Source organism: Camelus ferus, chromosome 1 (assembly GCF_009834535.1).
Source record: "Camelus ferus isolate YT-003-E chromosome 1, BCGSAC_Cfer_1.0, whole genome shotgun sequence".
Lineage (NCBI taxonomy): Eukaryota > Metazoa > Chordata > Mammalia > Artiodactyla > Camelidae > Camelus > Camelus ferus.
In genome coordinates, this window is record NC_045696.1 from 45,657,941 (window position 1) to 45,681,098 (window position 23,158).

At 34.4% G+C, this 23,158-nt stretch overlaps 1 long non-coding RNA gene across 1 annotated transcript in view; it reads right to left on the reverse strand.

The window, feature by feature from the left end:
- LOC116663262 overlaps window positions 1-21,928 on the reverse strand; it is a 146,083-nt gene extending 124,155 nt beyond the window's left edge. Inside the window, exon 1 of the long non-coding RNA XR_004319483.1 lies at window positions 21,617-21,928. This is a non-coding gene — a long non-coding RNA (uncharacterized LOC116663262). The remainder of the gene's footprint in view (window positions 1-21,616) is intronic.
- Window positions 21,929-23,158: the final 1,230 nt, after the last annotated feature.

Consider the following 23,158-nt stretch of genomic DNA (forward strand, 5'->3'; position numbering starts at 1 on the left):
GTGAGGGAGACGAAGACAAACCTCACCTGCTTTATAATTTTGCTCACCGCCCCCTGATGTGTAAACACCACCATTTAGTCACATACATATTATCTCCGGTGAGGAAGGAAACATCTGAAGAAGACTGCTTTGCTAAGTGGGCTCTTGACAGGAACTTAAAGAATCCCTGAGGAGAGGAGGCATTTTAAAGAGAGCAAGAGAACCCAATTAACTTCGCCACTGATGAACTTTGTCACAGTTCTTTATCTGAGGAGGGACGGAAGACTGGGATGCAGAAACTAGACATGAAGTAAGGTTGCTGAGTGAACAACCTCTAATGGTTTCCTGCCTCCTAGTCCCTTTGTAAAAAAATACCTCTGAAGGGGAATAATTTTTCGATAATATTTTTGCCATATTAGAATCATACAAGACACAACAGGTCAAGTATGAAATATGACCAAACTGGGCACTGAAATAAGCTTTTGAAAATTCCAGAACATGCACACCAGGCAATGCTCTGTTCAAATTTAGTTTACTATATTTTTCATAAAATGGGACCTTTGAAGTGTGCTGTGCTGTTCTTTAATTCTCTTTATGTGGGTTAGCCTTGCTATCCAGCGAATGAGTACCTTGTCCGGGACTCTACCTTATTTACTTTTGAGTCCATCTCAAAACCAGTATCATACTGGGAAGAGGATAAATTGTTTGTGAATAGCTGGTACTTATTTAAACATGACACTGAGGCCAAGGCTCAAATCCATGAATACTGCGGGTACATATGACACAACATCTTGAAATACACATACATACACCCTGTGACACATATGCACCCTTCAAATAGAGACCTAGCCCACAGGAACATGTGACACACATCTTGTGATCCTTCCTCTTCATTGGGAAAAAAAAAAAAAGATGAAAAGCAGCATTTCTTCTCCCTGAGCCTCACCTCTGTCCTACAATCAAACAATGCCACATTCAATCATTCTAGCTTTGACTCAGCAGAGGAGCAATTCCCCAGGAGTGCATATGCTAGCCTGGTGCAATATTTGCTTTATAAAGCAGGGGTGGCTTGTTCAACCTTGTATACCCATAGCTTGTTGGTGACTGTGTCACACGCTTCAGTCAAAAGTAGCTGCTGCATTATCCTTTAGAGAACATATACCACCATACATCAGCCAGACATGTTAGCTTCTCTATGACAACTTACAATTTTCAGACTGACCAGAAGATTACTAGAAACATGCAGATCAGGATGAAGAAGCAGGATAAAGATGTGCTGGCAGAAACAAGGTCGGGAAGGGAATTCTGGACAGCAGTACCACCCACAAGTTATGACAGACTTCAGAACACCATTTGAAATGGACTAACCTGCTTTCCCCAAAATATACTTTCCTGAGTGCCTTTACATGGGGTAGGGTTAAGTTTTACTGGCACAGTGGAGTTCATCTTGGGAATTAGACACGTACAATTAGGTATCTAGAAAGCTATTTGATTCAATCAGTAGACATAATTTAAATATGGTCATTTCTTCTGGGCACCCATAAATAAGTGATTAAAGATGGTGATGTTTCAAGGTCCTTGCAGGATACATTTAGACTTCTCTGAAACTATCAGCTTAGGAAGAAAGAATCAAGGCCCGAAATCTGAGGGACTACCTGTCCTTACTGCCTTCAGCATAGAGTCTGAAAGACAGCATAATCTTGTCCCTGATCTTCTATTCACCCTCCTATTTTACTGTATTGACTCACTTTTGCTGCATAATATATGGCCCCAAACTTTATGACTTAAGCACCAATCATTTGCATCGCTCAGTCTGGTGACTGGGACCGGATTTAGTTGGCCAGTTCTCATCTCAGCTGGGTTCAGCAACACATCTGTGTTGAGCTGCCTGGTCCTTGAAGCAGCCTGTTTTAGGATGGCCTCGGCTGGAATGGTTGGCTTTGCTCCCCAGGGTCTCTTATTCTCCATCAGCTCAGCTCATACTTGCTCACATCGTGGCTAGACAGGCTTCGGGGAGAGTGAAGGTCTCTTGAGTCTAAGCCCAGAACTGGTCCATTTCTTCTGCTGCATTCCACTGGCCAAAGTAAGTCACAAGCTACCCCTGACTCAAACGGTGAGTAAACAGACTCAATTTCTTGATGAGAAGAGCTGAAAAGTCATATTGTTAATGTCACAAATCCAGGTAGGGGAATAACTGCAGCCATTTTCACAATCTTCTATACACTCAAGATTCTAGATTATACACTTTGGCACTCTGAGAAAGCCATGTTCTCTCTCTTACTTCCAAGTTTTTACATATGCAGCGCCCTCTTATGCATCTTGACCATTCCTTTTCCCTAATGACTTTCACTTATACAAGAGTAGGCCAATATTCTCTAAGGATGACTGTCCTGAACTCTGGACTAGGTAGGCTTCCCTTGTCTGCACTCTCATAATCCTTGTCCTATGCATTCTTACCAAAATTTGTTGGCAGTTCCTACATGTAATAAATGTTCGATAAATATTTATTAACCAACATTTTCAATAATTGGAAATTCATACATAATTACCAACAGTAATGAAGGGGTACCATATTTTCTAGGTATAAACTTGAAATTCTCTAAGTCAAGCCTAAAGGATGTGAAGGTTCTATTCTAAACTCTAAATTATTCTAAATAGTCATTAACTTAGAAAAAAACTCACAGCAACTGAGGTGTTCTATCTAATACCTTCTCCAAAAGATAAAATTGGATTCTTAATATTATCAACTAATTCAGACGCCGTAACTCATACAGTGTGTTAAAAAGTAATGGGTCTGGCAATCAGTCCTGAAGGACTCCATTTGTCACCTCTCCATGAGGATTTGCTACAATTTACTGCTATCCTATATATTTTAGGCTACAATCAGTTTTTTAGCTAGGTTGGCACTTAGACTGAAGTTTAGCATTTTGCTCATTAACTTTTTCTATGATAGACTGTCAAAAGTCCCATCTGAACTCCTGTTAAATTACATCTACTCCTGCACCCTAATATAATTACTTGGTCACTGCTATGGCAAGCTATAAATTGTCTGATGAAACCCAATTTTCCTTAGTGACCCAAGACACAGTTCCTATTTTGTTCCTCAAATGAGCTAAACTGTCTGTTTTCCTAGGCAGAATTCTAAAACTTTGGCTGTTTTAATTTAGGTACTTATCTTCTTACCTTTTGTACATAACACATATGGATAATACTCTATCTAGAGTGATTATTCTACCCCTTTGCCAAATTGCCTGCCACCCACTTATTAGCAATTTAATATCTTTAATTAGAGACAAAAATTTTAATAGAGCCATTTTTTCCTCTAAGATTCAAAACAAGTAAAATACATTACATCATCGCATCTGATATATGTAATTTCTAGACCAATTTTTGCTATGACTTGATAAGCTTTTTTACATTAAATTTCTCATAAAAGTATACTCAATTTGAATGAGCAATAAAAGGTCCGACGTCCTACAAGCATATTTTTTCATTGCTTCTCTTTTTGCTAAATGAAATATTTCTGTCTTGAAAGTGTTTCAGGGTTAAAGTTTTATGTTAGGCTGATTTTAAGATTTACTGTGACTTTTTGATGTATTCTTCTGTTGCCCATCCATCCATCCATCTATTTATTTTTGAGGAGGTTAAATGATTTCTTAATATATTATCTATGCAAACTTGCTAACTACAAAACATACAGGAAAGAATCATCTAGACACGATATCTACTCCACAGGTTTGTTGTGAGAGTTAAAGCACACAACACAACACAGGCAATACACCAGAACAGCACCCAGCACACCACAAGCACTCAGTACTCTTTTATTATTATTAAAATTAGATCCTGTCTTATATGAAGTTTATAATTTCTCACAATATCTTTTCAGCATCTTCTATTTTATTTAATTTGAAATGATACGACATCTTCATAAAAGCCCTGTAACATACTGCTTCTTTTACAGTAATTCCTCATGACTTTAAAGTCCAGGTTTTTTTTTTTGATAAAATGTTCCTCATTTCTAAATCTTTTCTGTTTTAAATTACAACACCCTCACATTCCTTTCTCAAGGCTGATGTTTCAGCTAAACTGGTCATTCTACAGATGGCATGAAATGCCCACTGCATTCACAGAATCAGGGTCTTCCCACGTATTCACAAAAGAGGACAGGCAAGGGCTCAAGCTGCCTCCTATCTCCCAGATCTGCAGTAACCCTGACCCTGTATCACCATGAATGCTGTTACTTCCTGTAGATGGCTGTGAGCTGAAGCTTCCTTGAAGCGTGAGCTTCATCATGCATTAAAATAATGTTTTAAGGGCAAAGCTTTGGAGTTTGGTTAGGTTCAAAACCTGGCATGGTTATTTCTAGCTCTGTGAACCTTATAAAGCCTCCCTTTCCTCATTTGTAAAATGGATAGCTAGTCATCTTGGAGTGGGTAATGTCAAAGCTGTAGTTGGGAGGGCATAATCCAGACTGAGTTAGGTTGAAAAGGAAATGAAATATTAGTAAGCTGATAGAAAAAGTGCAGGCTACTAATTCAATAAGGTGACTGAAGTATCAAAATGGGTAAGAAAGAAGGAAATGTAGTGTCAAATATGTTTTTTGGTAGTATTTTTTCTTTTCTCTCAATGGCAGGAACTATGAGTGTATGTATAATCTCAGAACATATATACATATATATGTATGAATGCATCTATAGTTAGAAGGGGAAAATCAACAGAAAAGAGATTTAGAAAATACAAAAGGGAAAGGTGATATGTGGAGAAAGGAACAAATGGGACAGAGAGCACTAGTGGAGGGACTAATTTAGAGAGGGGGAAAAATTCCTCAAGTGTAAGTGTGTATTGACTTGCTAGGGCTGCCATTACAAATACCAGACTGGGTAGGTGGCTTAAACAAGATAAAATATTTTGTTCTCATAATTCTGGAGGCAAGAAGTCCAAGATCAAGGTGTCAGCAGAGTTGGTTTCTTCTGAGGTCTCTCTCCTTGGCTTGCAGATGTCAGTCCTTTTCCTTCTGCCTTCACATAACTTTTCCTCAGTATGTGTCTGTTCTGATCTCCTCTTCTTATAAGGACACCATTCATATTGGATTAGAACCTACCCATTCAACCTCATTTCACCATAATTACCTTTTTCAAGACCCTATCTCCAAATAAAGTCACATTCTGAGGTACTGGGGGTTAGGATTTCAACTTTGAAATTAAAAAAAAATTGCAGTGGGGAGGAGGGGAGGCATAACTTGGTTCATAACAAAGCGTAATGGCTGAAAGGATGGTGATGATGAAGAAAATTTTGTAGGAGAAGTAGGAAGATGAGAAACTTCTGCCTATTAATGTATTTTCTTTGTATTCCAAGCAGAGGTCATCCGTGGAGGGGGAAGAGAAAAGTGGGGAATTTGGAGACTGGGGAGAATGTAGGTTATGAATTCTTCCTCAAAGGCTGGAGAAAGTTGGGTGGCTACTGCCTGGCAGGGCTGAGGGCCAGGTGAGCTTGAAGACACACATTTGATTGGTGAATAGAAACCATGTACTCAGTTAAGACTTAAGAATGAGATACATAAATGAGATAGTCTCATTTGGGAAATAATTCAGTCAAAATGATGAGCTTTTATTACTTGCCAAGTTGACTAATCAGAATACATAAAATTTAATTTTAATTAGATAATGAATACATGAGTACATACTCAAAGAACATTTATAACAGTACAAACTATACAGAGCAAAAACTAAAATTACCTTTTCACTCCCTCACCAAATCCATTGCTCACCCTACAAGTCAACAATTTTATGTACATATGTGTAGACTTTATGCATTTACATAAATGTAAACACAAAATATACTACTACCTAATTACATACTTAAGTGAGAGTTCTTTTCTTATTTATTTCTTTTTTCTTTTTTTTTTTTTTTTTTTTACATAAATAGGGTCAGGCTTCAAGAATTGTTTTATAATTTGTTTTGTTTGGTTTTGGGTTTTTCCCTCAATAATGGTTTAGTGATCTTTGAAGGTACATACAGAGGTATCTTACTCCTTTAAACCACTACATAGCATTATGTAGCATATATGTGCCATATTCAGTTTACTGTTCTCTTCTGTTGGACATTAAGGTTTCCAGATTTTCACTGCTATTATTAATGCTGAAATAAATACCCTTGTGCATGTTTCTACACACCTATGGCAGATACCTACAGTTAAAGGAAAAAAGGATTTTGAATTCTGATTGACTCTGCCAAAGTTGCCTTCCAATAAGATTATGCCAGTGTGTCCTCCCATCCACAATTTATGAACATCTACAAAGTATGAAAGTATTTCTTCACCCACCTTCTCACTAACACCTGGTATTAGCCACTTTTCAAACGTCTATTACTGTAATGATTCATAAATTTTTGTTCTAATTTGTATTTCACTGATTTGAGATAAAGTTGAGAATTTTTCTTATCCTTTGATCATATTTCTTCTCTGAAGCTCTTGTTTATATGTTTTGGCCACTCTTTTATTGTGTCTTTAATTGACTTATAGGTAATCTTCATAGATTCAGAATATTTTCCTTTGTTTTATTTTATGTAATCTCAAATACTTTTGTCTTTTTTTGAGGGGATTCTGATCTTTGTGACTTAATTAAGATAGGCTTTCCTAATCACAAATATATAAGAATATTTTTCTATATTTCCCTATGATATGTTTACAGATTTTTTTTTAACATCTAGCTCTTTCATTCATTTGACATTTATTTTTGTCAATGAGAAGGGTATCCAGTTTGCTTCCCTCCATAGTCTATTCTTTCACATTTATTAGAAATGTTACCTTAATCAGAGCAAGTCCTAAATAGTCTATCTTAATAACATATCCAAAATCCTACCACCGCCACTGTCCCCTCCAAACTCACGTATAACATTCCTTGCTAGAACAACTGCACTAGCCTATAGCCTCCTTTTATCTATTCTGTTTGGAGCACATAGAGTGATCTCTTTAAAATTTAAATCAGATATGTGATTTCCATGTTCAAAATTATCTACAGATTTTGATCACACTTAGAATAAAGTATAAACTCCTTACTTACACTTCTTACAAGGCCCCACATGACCCGGCTGTTAGAGCTCACCTTGCCCTGTCCTAAACAGTCAGCTTAGGCCTTTATACCGGTTATTCCAGAACCTTCCTTCTAGAGTGTTCATTCCCAGATCTACCATGGTTTGTTCCTTCAAGTAATTAAAGTTTCTGTTTAAATGTCACTTCTTCAGGGAGGTTTTCCTGATCATTTTATCTAAAATTGCCCAAACCTTTAATTTGACACAGCAATTAACTCCATAAACGATACAATCTGTTTGGTTTAAACAAACAAACAAACAAATAATATATTGGGATAGATTATATTGGGCCTTAACACTCCTGTTAGTGCAAGTTTCAGGATGGGGAGACGTGTTTCTTATTTATCACCATGTCAAATGGTATTTTGAATATATTAAGAATGCTATAATAATTGTAGTAAGATTTTAGCAAATTCATTGAGCCAAAAAATGCTGAACCTCAAAAGTTATCAGATTGTGGGGATGTATCCATATCTCTTACCTACATAAGTTTAACTGGAAAAAAGTTCTCTAATTTCATCATAAGGAAGTATTTTCCTCCTGTCTTTCAAAACTTAGAAGCAACTGTAACATTTTTATTTCTTCATTAAGATTCTGAATATATGAGAAGAGTATGGGTAATGTAGGTATTTTTCATGCCTATTCATTAATGTATATAAAAGAAGCTTTGAAAGCTGAGGTTTAGCTCTAAAGGAGGACATCTGTAAGTCAGGCCATACTCCCTACAGAAACACACATTGTCACACACATACACATACTAATTATAAAGAACAGTGAAGATAAACTTTCTTTGTCCTGAAATCAAAACCTGAAACACAGGCCTTCATATAATTTACTTTTCTGACATAAAGGTTGGAAATAAATATTGAAATGAAGAAAGGAAGAAAGAAACTCCATGCAGAAAACCCTAAAGACTCCACAGGAAAATGACTTGAGTTGATAAATGAATTCAGCAAGGTAGCAGGATACAAGATTATCATACAGAAATCAGGTGCATTTCTCTACACTAAAAATAAAATATCAGAAAAGGAAAGTAAAAAACAATCTCTTTTAAACTCATATGAAAAAAATAAAGTAATTAGGAGTAAACCTGACCAAGGAGGTGAAAAACTTATATGCATAGAACTGTAAAACACTGATTAAGGAAATTAAAGATGATTTAAAGAAATGGAAAGATATCATATGCCCTTGGATTGGAAGAATTAATATCATGAAAATGGCCATACTACCCAAAGCAATATACAGATTTAATGAGATCCCTATCAAATTACCCAGGACATTTTTCACAGAACTAGAACAAATAGTCCTAAAATTTATATGGAATCACAAAATACCCAGAACTGCCAAAGCAACCAACTCTACCAAATCAGGAAACTCAGCTTCCTCTGGCTAACTACATGGATTTAGACACTTTATTTAGTATCTCTGTGCCTCAATTCTCTCATTAATAAATTGGGGTAACTTGTGAAAATATGCTTTTTGCAATCCAGGAAAATGTTTCTACAATCCATTATGGACTAAAGCTCATAGTTTGGAAAGCACGGTTCCAGTCATGTTTGAACACTTGGAAGCTTTAATGTTTTCTGTTATAAAAATGTTTGATAAACATGAATATTCTTAAATAAATTCACATACAATTATAAAGAAACATGATTATATGAAAGTGTAGGTCTCTCATTTCCTTATTACACATAACTATAAATAAATGTATATGATTAAGTTTCTTACAATTAAAATTCTCATCAAAAAGCACTATGGCCCATTTACTCAGTGAATTAGTCTTTTTGTTCATACACATCAATCTCTTTTGAGTAAACAAGTATGAATCATGATTCCTCAGCCTGATTTCTGGATCACCAACAAGATCAAGTTTTTGCACCTGAAATAGTAAAGACCACACCCTGAGTTTCTGCAATCGCCAACATAAAAGCCTCCTTCTAAGTCTTTCTGGCAGCTAGTCAGTCTCTACACACTCCTGAGAACTTAACTGTCACAAGGCACCATCAGCCTGGACTGAAAAGGAACATACATAAATGTTTCTACCAACTTGGCAAGAGTTGTTACGAGAACTTAAGATTGTCCAGGTATGATTATTCTGGTGATGCCTGAGCTTCCCATTTATAAAAACAAACAAAACAAATGTCAGTAGGAGTCAACTGTCATAAGTACAGCAACTGGATTGGACTTCACTTTTTACAATAAGAGCGATCACCATATATAGATAGTATATATAGATAGTATGTGATTGTAGTTTGTTGTGACCCAACTCATGAAAAATTAAGATTTTGTGTGTGTGTGTGAGGATGTGTGTGTGTGTGTGTGTCAGAGAGAGAGAGAATGCTTTGTTGCATCCTTATATTTAACATGTACAAACAGATGTTAGTAAGATTAATGAGAAGTCATCCATCAACTATTCCAAGTGGCAGTGGACAGAGAAAATATGAAAAATATCAATTAAAAATGCCTTTTGCTTTTCATTAGTTTAGTTTAGTTTAATGCCTGATCAGATTGGGCACCACTTGAACAACCAAGTGCAGGAAAGAATTTCACATTAATGAGCATTTCTGTATCAGGCCCCCTTGATACAATTTCTCAATCTTGTTCAAATAGCAAGTTAGAATCACCTGGGAAATTGGCATTATCACACTCGTTTTGCAGATGAGGAAACTAGGACACCAACGGGTCAATTTACTTTCCTGGGATCACAAAGCTAACAGTGGTGATATGAGATTCAAACCCGATTCTGGTGAAGTGCAGGGTCCACATTCTGCTCATTAAACAAGTATGCAAGCTGATTTAAAATAATACAAAATGCAGTACATAATATAGAGAATTGTTTCTCTTACACAAGCTCCCATGATAAGATCAAGAATTAGGTTGAAATAAATGTTATTTATAAATTCAATTTGAATGTTTCTATTTTGACTCCTGCGTGGAAAACATCACCTATCCCACTGTGTAATTCCCTGGCCTAAATAATTTAGAGTACTATTAAATGCTCTATTGAATAGCAAATCATTTTATACATAAAGTTTATTTTCTCTACAACTCAACTGCAGTAGTGACAATTTACATTTAATTCCTGTATCTTTGGTGCCTAGTCAATTATTATGCTGCCACCAGAATATTCATATTTTTATAACAATTCCTCAAATCTAGCATTTGGCAGTGTAGTGGGTGGAACAGTGGTTTCCAAAAAGTTATATTCTAGCTCTAACTCCAGTACCTGTGACTTTATTTGGAAATAGTGTCTTTGCAGATGTAATTCAGTTAAAGATCTTGAGATGAGATCATCCTGAATTTAGAGTTGGCCCTCAATCCAGTGACTGGTATCTTTATTAAAGAAATGAAAGGAAGATTGGTTACAAAGAGGAAATGATGTGAAGGTGGAGAAAAATATTGGATTTATTCATCTATAGGCCAGGGAATTCCAATGATTGCCAGCAACCATCAGAAGCGAGGAGAGAGGCATGGAAAAGTCTCTCCAGAAGGAACCAAACTGGTGACATCTTGATTTCAGATTTCTGGCCTCCTGAATTGTGAGGAAAGGAATTTCTGTTGTTCTGTGCCACTAAATTTGTGATAATACGTTATGGCAGCCCTAGGAAATGAACACAGGCAGATTAACATTTCCCTTTAAGACAGAAAAATACATTATTTGAGTTATTCAACCCAATTTATTTCAAAATGGGTCTAAAGTGACTTCTCTCCATTCAAATTGGTATTTCAAATTAATAAAAGCTTCATAAGTGACTCTCCTGCTGAAAAAGGTAAATTTCAGACAAACATAAAAAATATTTTGACATGATTATAAGATCTTACGGATCTAGAACCAGAAACTTCCAACAACAAAATCTGTGAAAGTGTAATCGAATAATGAATAGATTTATAATAAACTCAGCATCTCTAGGTAAATTTCACAGAAAATTGCAAGCATTTTAACCTATAGTATTAGGACATTCACAATGTTTGATGTTTTTTACATTTATCACCTCATTCAGTCCTTACAAGGACTTCGTAAGATAACACTCTAATTATTTCCAATATTTTGATGAAGAAACTTAAGAAGACAGGTAAGAAAATTAACACAAAGCTACACAACTGGGAAGTGATGAATCAAAATATTCAAACCTAGGCAGTCTGTTCTGAACCAAAATTGCTTTAACCATATTCATTTTATGTCATCTGGGATACTTCATTATTCAAGAAGTGGAAAGTACAAAGTCAGTTATCCAGAAAATCTTCTAAAAAGAATATTTCAAAGATGGAACTCAATAAATATAATAATGCCCAAAACATAAAATGCTACATTCATTTTACAGTTATTTAAACTGAAGCAGGGACCCACTGGATCATGTGAGTAGACTCAAACTAGGTATATGACTTAAAACATCACTTCTTAAATGTTTTATTTGGCTTTTTCATGCCACATTAAGTTCCATTCCTACTGTGTAAAAAGCTGGGATCTATATCAGTGCTGTCCAAAAATAGCACCATTGAAGTTTTTTTTTTTTTTTACAAAATGCCTCCAAAGGTAGTGACTGACACATAACCTGCCTCTAAATACATACTTTATGTATGATCACCGAGGCTGAGGAAGATGATGGAAGAAGCAGTTATTAGAACAAAACTTAATCTGAAAATAGCTAACAATGCAAAATTTATCTTTGGTCATTGAGGCTAATTAGAATGTTCCCTACCTAATGTATATTATGTAGCATTTTACAAAATGGGATGGGAGAAGAGGGAGGGATAATAGCAAGGAATTATAAGACACTTGCATTATGGTGTTAAATCTAAGGACATACGAATTTTCTGCCCTGATCTTTTTCCACCTTCCAGACTCCGTTATTTGTCTCCTTATGTACCATAAAACCCACAAACAGCAATGAACTTTTGGGTAATTTAAATACCTTTATAAAGTGTTATGTATAGAATTTAGTAACTTTTCTTCTAATCTCTTTCCTCTGTGAACTTCCATACATCCATAAAGCGAAATTTTCTAAAATTCATGTCTAATAAACACTGGCCTCTTTTAAACCATTTGTGTTTTTCTATTTACTTTGAAACAATTTAGAGGAGTAGTTAACTATGTAGGATCTGAAATAAAGGACAGTGACTGTGAATCACAACCCTGTACTTACCAACTGGTTAGCCTTGAGCATGTATTTCAGCTGATGTACACAACAAAGGAGACAGAGTTTTGAAGTTTCAATTTTTTATGTTAGAAGACCTTCATGAGCAGCTTGGGCATTCCATTAAAGCTTCAAACAGATAAAGCCTTAAGAGAAAAGATACCAGCCCAGGACTAAAGATATCCTGAAGACTAAGAGCAAAATCAAACAAGCTATCCTTCCATTCGAAACTTATCCACATGAAGCCAATCTTTCACATGTTCAGGGTGATAGCCCTTTAATTTAACTGCCTGCTAGAGCAAAATCAATGCTCTTCAAAGGAAGATAATAAAATATACAGTATGTATAACGTATCATCCATAATGCCCAATATGCAATAAAATTTTACTAGCCATACAAAAGAAAATGTGATCCATAGTCAAGAGAAAACTGAATAAACCAAAATAGACTTACAAATGAAAGCAAGTTGTTATGGATTTTACTGATGGGTAAATTTCTATTTTAAAATAAAGAATATTATCAGAGATAAAGAGGGGGCACTTTCTAAGAATAAAAGGGTCAATCTCATCAGAAAGACATAGCAACCCTCAATCGGTATGCACCTAATCAAAGAGCTTCAAGATACTTATAACAAAAACTGGTAGAACTAGAAGTAGAAAAAAAAAGACACACCTACAATCTAATGAGATATTTTAACACTTTCTTAGTAATTGATAAAATAACTATTTAAAGGTATCAGTAAGAATAGAGAATATCTGAATAATACTGTCAACTGTCTTGATCTAATTGATATTCAGAGAACATTACACTCAATACCTGTAGAATATGTATTCTTTCCATGTGTAGATGGAATGGTAATCAAAATAGACTATATGCGAAATATATGTTTTAATACAGATCAAAAGAATAGACTTTATAGAGTATGTAATGTGATGGCAAGGGAATTAAACCAGGAGTCCAAAGCCATAAGTTATCTGAAAAGTCTCCAAATACTTAGAAATTAATCAATATACTCTAAGTAACCATAGGTTAAAGAAGAAATGCCAAAATAAATTAGAAAGTATTTTGAATAAAATATAATTAAAATGAAACAACAAAATATGTAGGATGTAATGAAAGGAGTACAGATATGGAAAATTACAGTTTTAAATGCTAATATTAGAAAAGAAGGAAAGTTGAAATCCAAATCCATTATTATAATTACTATCCTGTAAACATGTTCAACAAAGTTTGCTTCTTACTTCATTAATACTCTTCATGATAAACCCTCTCTAATTGAATCCAGAGTCTTAAAACTCCCAGTTTCTTCACAGAGAAATCTGTTTCAAGCATAACACTTTCCTGACAGCCATATTCAAATAATCACAGTGGATTGATGCAAACATAGAAATTGATCAAAAAATTACAGAACCACTTATCTGCAACCATTCCTCTCTTTTCCTCCATACCAAGCACACATAATCTTATTTATGTGCATACACACCATATACACACATACACACACAAATATATTTTACAAAGTAACAAAGAATAAAATCATCTTTGCCATTGTGGTTAATAACAAAAGTCCTTATGGTTGATGTTTGTCTCATATTAGAACACTTCTATATTACTTGAAATTTGAAAGCTCTATTTTCTTCTACTTCTTGTGATTGGTATAGGGAAATGGATTTTAGTATTTGGATCTCTTTTCCGTTAGGGATATTGTTATTACTTTCTTCTAAAGAATGTAGCAGATAATAGAAATACAATCATATATTCAGTCTAATGTTTCTAAGTATATCTTACTTAGGCCTTCTTATATTTACAAAAGCAGTCTGAATTCACTAAACGTACAACAGCATAGCAAAGGAGTTTCTAACTCAATTACCGATTAGCCAGGAATCTCAGAGATAGTGGGTGAAAATATTCACTTATTTCAGACTTCTCCTTTTACAAATAGAATCCATATTTTTAGTGTTTTTAAATGTAAACATACATTTTTAAAAAAAAGGATTGGTTGAGTTATCTATAAAGACAATTATGTCTTTGGAATAAGAAGAAAACTTCTGACTCATTTATGAGAGTCACAACATGTATGTTGTAAGTTTATGAAGAAAAGATTTCAGTGTTTAAGGCCAAAATATTCTTTTAAATTCAGTCTTTTAAAAATATTTTTCCTCTGTCATTTTATAGTTTTGCTGTAAGATAGTCTCGTCTATAAAATTGTGTTTGAGAATGACCTACTTTGTCATCACAGAGACATAAAAATCTAATTTGTAAACCTACCATCCTGTTTCATTAGGATATGTGTTATTTCAATCTGTTAGGTTCTTAGTTGGAGGTAATTTTTAAAAGTATTCAGGACTTCATATTGTTTACTGTCTTCTATGTGCATCTCTGGGCTTGGGGTTCTGATAGAAAACACTGTTCTTTAGTAACCATTTAACTAAATTTTCATTCTTACTTCATTCTGATTTCCATTCTCTTTGAGAACTACCATCTATTTTTACAGGTTCTAAATACTTGTTCTCCAACTTCAGTTTCACCAGTATTTACAAACTATTTGTCCAACTGCTTTCTTGCCCCTCTCAATGTCCTTACTTTCTTCCTTATTCAGCTACAGATCAGTGATCCATCATGATAATCATACTTTTCAATTTACTTATCACACCCCCCAGTTCCCCCTTTGAATATACCTGAAAAAATAACACAAATTAAACCCCATATTCAACCTATTCCATGCCCATACCCCAACACATGAACACAAATGGAGAAAACAGAACCTATTGCCTAGACTCACTCTATATCCCTGAACCCAGACTGCAAGCGGGCACTTAGCAGTACCTAGCCATTATTCTACATTTCACCAGCAAACTTGTTTTCCCAGTCTTCAAGATAAGAAGGTAATATCAAACCACCAAAAGATTGTGCTTTTTCAACCTATGAGAACAATTCGTATTCACTGAGAAGTAATTACATAATACTACTTCATATCTCCATCGCCCAATATGCATTCATATCTTTTTCCCTTCTATTTCATATGAGCTGTCCCTATATAATACTGAATCCTTCACTTGGATACTAGATCCTATTGCCTCTCATTTGCTCAAGGACTTTATCTCCTTTCTCTTCTGCATTGTGAGTATACTCTTTCTTACGCCTATATCCTCTTCCGGTTATCACTCCAACATATTTTTCTTTGTTTCAAAGCCCTTTTTAAAAGATATTGTCTATAGACTAAGTAGTAAATCCATCTGTATCTACCATTTACTCTTCAAACTACTCTGATTTGGTTTTCTTCCTCACTTCTCCACTGAAATTACCTTAATGATCACTAATACCTCCCTATTGTCCAATCCAGTGGAAATATTTCTGTTATTGTTTTAAATTTCTGTTACAGACGACACAGTTAATGAAGTTACCCTCTCTTTGGGTTAAGACTTCATACCCTCCTAACTTTTCCTTGTGGCCCTTTAGCATTTTACTACATAAAATATGCTTACCCAAAACACTGGAGTGCTTCAGGGACTGGTTATGAACCCTGTTTTCTAGTCTAGTAATATTTTCTTCTTGGGTAATTATATTTCCATGGATTTAAACAGCACCATATACAAACTATCACTACAAAATTGATAGCTCTGTTTTGTTCCCCTCAGCACAACACTAATACATTCATTTGTCTACTTGACCTTTCCATTGTGATTTATAATAGGTATTGTTGGCTCTTGCTTATCTTCAAGACTCATTGTAAATGTTAACTTCTAAGAGAAGTCATTCTATCTAAAATTCTTCCTATCCTATCACACTACTTTATTTACTAAAAAGTGCTTATCACAGTTTGAAATAAGCTTATTTATTTATTGTTTTATTTATTTGCTTATTATCCTGTTCCCTTAATAGAATACAGCCCTCTCTGGCAAGGTTTTTGTCCATTATGTTTGTTTCTGTATCCTTTGCACCTAAAAGAGTACTTAACATACAGAGGAAACTAAGAAATACTTGCTCAAGGACACTTAGATAATACTTTCATGACTTGAATTCTAGTATTCATCAATTCATCAATTCTAGTGAGACTTCCATTGATTCATTAAACTGGAACATTTATAGAGATTTGAAAGAACCTAAGGTTACAACTCACCTGTATGCATAACAATGCAGCATCTATCAGTATATGCCATTGGTTTCTAACTCCTGTCCTTCCACATATAATGTGGTCACATGCATTATTTTTAGGCAAAGTATAGGTGATTTTCACATTTTTTTTAAAATTGAAGTATAGTCAGTTACAATGTGTCAATTTCTGGTGTACAGTACAATGTCCCAGTCATGCATATATATATACACATACATATACATATATTGGTTTTCATATTCTTTTTCATTAAAGGTTATTACAAGATATTGAATATAGTTCCCTGTGCTATACAGAAAAAAATCTATTTTTTAAATTTACTTTTATATATAGTGGCTAACATTTGCAAATCTCAAACTCCCAACTTTACCCCTTCCCACCCACTTGCCCTCCGTAACCATAAGATTGTTTACTATGTCTGCAAGTCTGTTTCTGTCTTGTAGATGAGTTCATTAGTGTCCTCTTTTTTTCTTTTTTTAGATTCAACATATGAGCGATCTCATATGGTATTTTTCTTTCTCTTTCTGGCTTACTTCACTTAGAATGATGATCATTAGGTCCTCACATTGTTTCTAAATATTTATTTAGGCTACACTGTTTTAATTTATTTGCATGACTAATTATATTTTGTTAGTTTTTAGCCTCTATTTTTACAGTGAATAATTTGTTTTCACTTATATGCTTCAATCTAAGAGTATGAATGGGATTGGATTGTCTATCAGTCAACGTTACTGAGGTAAAAAATAGCTTCTGCAAACACTTTAAAGACCATACATGAAGGATGCATGACAAATAAGTTAATAGGAATTTGCTGTCAAATTCATTGCTATTCAGTAGAAATTATGAACTAAACAAATGTTGCCAAACTTATTCCCACAAAAAATATGGTTTGCAGTAATGCAGAAATACACTTTTCTATTTAAAGTATTTGGCTTTATGTTACAAATTTAAAAGATGATGCAATGCCATCAAAGATCCTAAAACATTGTTTTCTATTTAAATGCTGGGTATTTTATTGCTCTTTTCAACTTTATAAACTGTATGTTCCAGGTAAAATTGATGACTTTGCTATCAGTGGTGAGTTTGAACAAAATTAAACCCAGTCTAAGCAAATGTGCCCATTATATAGGAAATAACAACTAATTCTCCTGTGCTGACCAGAGAGTAGAATTTGAGGTTTGGGGGCTTTGTTTTTTGGTTTTATTTCTTTTTTTTTTTTTTCATTCACTGGCAGCATGTTTGGCATCTCACAAACTTCGTGGTAAATAATCACAGTCTAAAAATTATGTGTTTATTACTTCCTAGAAGAAAATAAAGGAATATCCGAAGTATGAGATTAAGAAACTATCAGTTCATTTGCTGTTTATTTCAAATTTCATATTCATTTTTGTAAATTCTGACTTCATGAATAGGGTCTTTAATGTTCTATATTATTAATCCCATATTTCCAAATTTGTATTAGCTTATCAAAAAATCTGTGAAACTATGAAGTATGTTGGCAATCAATCTTAAAACATTTAAAAAAAAATCACGGAACAAACTCATTGAGTTTTGAAAAAAAAAGTTTGGAACATAAATGGAATAGAATATAATCTAGCTTCAATTTTTTGTTCATATTTATGCCATGAGCAGTAAAATTTCACTTTATTTCATTGATGTCTCCATTCACATGGGTCAAAATGGGCAGAAAATGTAATGCCTTGTACCAAACTCCATTCTACGGAAATAAGGCATAAGTGTGGTTTCTGTATATAATAGAATAGTTTCTGACATGAAGTTATCAAGGAAATAAATTGTACCACACAGCTAACCTTGTAATCTGACCTCTACTTATCTATTATTTTTGTCTTTCTCTGTTTTCCCACTCAATGCCTTAATCTCATTGAAATAATTTTTGTACCTGAACCTCTTGTTCCTCTCTCTGCCTTCCACAAGCTATTACTTCTACCTGACCCACCTCACTCTCGACACAGCCCCAACCTTCCCTGCAACCCACCTTTTCCTAGCTCAGTTACCCTTCCTTTTCCAGCTCATATGTTGTTCGCTTCTCTCTCCCACCACTGTTCAGTCTGGGTCAGGCACCCCTCAAGATACCTCCATACCAACCCAGACATCTCTCTCTCATGGCACTGATACACATTATTTTAATCTTCTTCTAGTTACTGTTTCTGTTTCTCTGGACAAGAAGGCAAAGAAAGTGTTCTATGCATTTTTATTCTGAGCTCAAAACTGTTATTTAACTGCCGAATGCATGGTGATAAACACACAACAAACGATTACTTACTGAATAAGCTCCCATGCATAGATGACAGCACAAGTGGTGACTAGGTAAAGGAGAGGAACAGACAATTCACCTAAGGGGAAATACAACTAATTGAACATATCTTGTTTACTATACAAACCGAAGAAGTAGAAATTAAGACAAATTTGTCTTCAGTCACTCATTCAAAGAAAAATTATATTAATAGCATTATTCAATGAGAGGAATTATGAGATGAAAATGGTATAGTCATATATTGCTAGTAGAAATGTAAATGAGAAATTGTTTTTGCAAAAGTTATAGTAATCAACACCAAGAACCATACAAATATTCATGACTGTTTGACCCATTTTGGGAATTTATTCTCAACAAAGGAGCCAAAGAAAGGAAAAACTTTCATCTTCAACTCAAGGTTCAACCCTGAGCTCCAGATACATTTACCCAGATGCCAATTAGACAGCTCTACTAGGGCATTTGGGAGCTCTCAAACTCAGTATGATTGAAATTAAACACATTAAACTTGGTTTCTGGTTATTAGCCAGAGGATTTTCTTTCTTAGTTAACAGAACCACCAGCCACTCAATTTTACAAAGAGAAAACTGGGAACATGGAATCCCTTCTCACTATTTAATTGGCTCATCCAATTTAACACAAAGCTTTCTTCACTTTACCAACTCCATTTGCTTCTTTCCATCTTCTAGTCTATTGCCTTACTCCAGAAGTCCCTCACTTGAATTGCTTCAATTGCATTCACTCTTGGCCAGTCAGTTTTACATAGTACAAACCTAAAGATCCTTCTAAAATACAAATCTTGCCAAGTCACACTCTTGCATAAATCTTTCCAGTGTTTTCTTACAGTTATTGTGTTCTTCTTCTTAACTTGGCTTAAAAGGCAAACTTGTTCACTACAGGGCTCTCTTTTACTTCTCATGCTATGTGCTAACCAGGTTCTCTAGTTCTTCTGGGCCTTTACATTTGATTTACTTCCTCTGCATGGAAATATTCTCCCCATCCCATTCTTCCTTCACCTGGCTGATTTCTACTTAAATATTATGTTTTGGCTTAGGTATTACTTCCTCTGTGAAACCTTAGCAAAGAGTGTTCTTTAGCATCATATTTTTTCTTCTTACAGCATTTGTCACAATTAACACATTTGTTAATTAATAATAAACTAATTTCTCAGCTTATTAGAATCCAGGAAGACTGGTATCATTTCTACCTTGCCTGCCAATGTATTCTTAATGCCAAGTACACTAAGAACATAAGAAATATTTTTTGAATAAATGAATAATGCAGTCATCAAAAATCAGTTTTAAAAAAGAGAGAGAAAATTAACAACAAAAAAAGAAATCACAATCAATGATGGAAATGATACTGATAAGTGAATACTTATGTATTTTTGATGGAAATGTGAATTGTTACAATCTTTCAGATTAAGAAACCTAGCAACATGTACTAAAATTAAAAAAAAAACAAACATATCCACTTTCCTTGGAGCAGTAATTCTGGAGGTTTCAGAAATCTATCATGCAAACATAAAAGCTTCAGTATTTAAATACCTATGCACAAAGCATTTCTAAAAGCATTGTTTGTAGTGGCCAATAAAATAGAAAATAAAAACAGTAACAAGTAAAAATACTAGTTCTTGCAACACATGTATGCTCATCATTAAGAGAAAAATTGAACTAACGTTGTACAAATAATACAGCATTAAACAACTGTCACAAACAAGAAAATACATCTACATTACTGACTTAGAGGAATATTCCAAGATACATTGTTAAGTGAATAAATCAAATTCATATGAGAAAAACAGGAATGAAATAAAAAGCCCTATAAATAAACATACATATACACATGCATAAAGTTATAAAAGAATCCACAAAATATTATCATTAGTTACCATAAAAAATAGAATACAACTAATTTTCCTCATAAATCTTCATATCATTTCAATTATTATAATAACCTAATGGAGGGGGATATATGCGTATGAATAAAGTAAAAGTTACTGAAAAATGAAAATGGTGACTATTCTTTTACAAGTATCTTGAAGTGTCATGCATTTTTACAATACGTATCTTAAAAGTTGGGAACATAAACAAAAGAGTGATGTCTTACATTTTTCTTTAAGTTTGTCAAAACCGGATCTCTAAATTTCTTTGGTCGTGTGTTTATCAAAATCTCATTTCCATATTGCTGCATAAAGCCATCTGACCCAAATCTCAGTCCACCTAAATCTTTCCATTGACTCTTTGGAACTCCCTCTACTTTGGCCTGACTGCCTGGTCCTGAGCACTTTCCTCCCCTCAAATCTTTTTTAATTACAGGCATTTATTCTCCCAAACATTTCATACCTCAAGGTACAGAGTTGAGGCCCACAGTTTTCCCCACTACTGCTTCTACAATTTACTTCTCCTTATTCTTATAAAAGAAGCAACCAAAAAACAAAAAATAAAGAAAAAAGAGAAAGAGAGGGACAGAGAGAGAGAGAGACCACTGTTATGCCAACAACTCTAGCCCTAACCATACTTCACTACTAAGATGAATACACAGTTACCTACCTCTATCATTTTTCTATTTCATCAACATGTCCCAAACTCCCAAACTGAAATACTGGTCTTCTTTTCAACTCTGACTTCTGTCTCTTTCTATCAGTAAATGACACTTGCATCTACACAGTTTTTTATGCCAAAACAGAGGGAATCATCATTTACAACTTCCTCTCTCATCCCTCATATGTAATTTAAAATTATCTGCAAAAAGTATTATACATCCAACCTATTATAATAATCCCTTAGATTATATTCTTCACTCACGGTTGTATATATTTTTTGCAATATAATATTGTAGTAACTCCTGTTAGAGTAGCCAGACTTTATTTCCCTTCCCAAAGTTTTGCTTGGTCATGGGATCTGCTTTAGCTAATGGAATGTAGGCAGATATAATATATGCCTTATCTGAAAGAAAGTTTAATATACTTACATAACTTGCCTTAGCCTTTTGTACTTCTGCCCATCTGCCTTGAAAACAACATACCTGGGGAAGCTGCTGGTCCCACAAGAAAGAGGAGATACACAGAACAAACTTGCACCCAAGGCTTGAGGTGAGCCCTTGAGCCTTCAGTCTACCTGCAAAACCATGAGTGATAAAAATAAATTACTGTGATTTTTGAGATCATTGTTACATGACATTACTGCAGCAAAAAGCTCATCTAATACACCACCCTAGTCCAATGCTCTTTCCCTCTTCTGGACTAATGCATGAGCCACTTACCTGGTTTTCAAGAAATTCTCTGCAGTGATCTCCATAGAGCAGCCAGAGTGGGTGTTTTACAGATACAGATTCAATCAGTCCACAACCCTTCTAGGAACCATTTAATGGTTTCCTATTGTACTAGAATATAGCTGTAAAGGTACTGATGATCTGTTAACAGGAATACATTTTGGAAGTGCTAGATCATTTTAGAAAAGAAGCATTTCTTTCACTCACTCAGTTTCAACTACAGGATTCACGTTTGTTTTGCTTCCTTAATTATGCAGAGCTCTTCACGTGTTAGGTCTCCAGTGAGAGCTGAAGGTCTGCTAGGATCTTTGTCTCTTGTCCCTATTTGTCTGGCTCACACTTAATTATTTACTAGGATTCAGTTCCACTTCCATCTCAGATACTAATTTTGTCCCTTAAGATTGTTTTCCTTCACTTGCCACTATTTGCAATTACATAAAAATGTTTATTCATATGTCTGCTTTATTTTTCTTCCAAAAGATTAAAAGCTTCATAGAGGTAGAGCCTTTCTTTTGTAGAGTATTATGCAAATTAATACTTTTTGTACTAAAATTTAAATAAAATTTAAATAATATCTGAAAGATGAACTTGAATGACTTTTTCTCTAGTGGTTACAGTAAGAAATGGAATGGTTGGCAAAATATTTATCAGGGAAGAAAACAAGAGACATTTAATGTGTTAAAATACTTAAATATAAATAAAATATATATATCATCTTAATATGAATAACTGGAAATTAAATGGAAAATGCATCCAGTGATTTTAACACAACTTGAAAATGTAAAAGTAATAGTGGTCATTTAATATAGTCAAGAAAGGGAGTAAGGCTTGAGTAAATGAATCTGCTTTATATGATTCTATGATTTCTTATCCTTGAAGTGGTGCTCTCTAGTCACACACTTTCTAGGGAAGCTAGCAATGGAAATTCACAAGTCATGATTTATTTGAAAGTTATCTGGAAGTCCTTCACAATGGAAAAAAAAACAGCAGAGGAAATACTCAGACGTTATGATTAAGTGCCTGACAATTCTTAGGGCAGGTAAATATATTATTGATCTACCTGTGGTCATGTTGTTGGTTCAAATCTAGACCATCCTATCTAAAAACTATTACTCTTTCTCTTTTATCTGCTCAGAGCACATAGGGATGTTACTTAACCCATTTCTAGACTGCAGGTAACTACATTGCAATCTTCGCTCTCAAGAGAACAATTTATTGCAGAAATTATGACCATTAGGGTAAGTTACCTAAGGTCTATACCTTTACATAGATGGTAAAATACGGTGGAAAGCACTG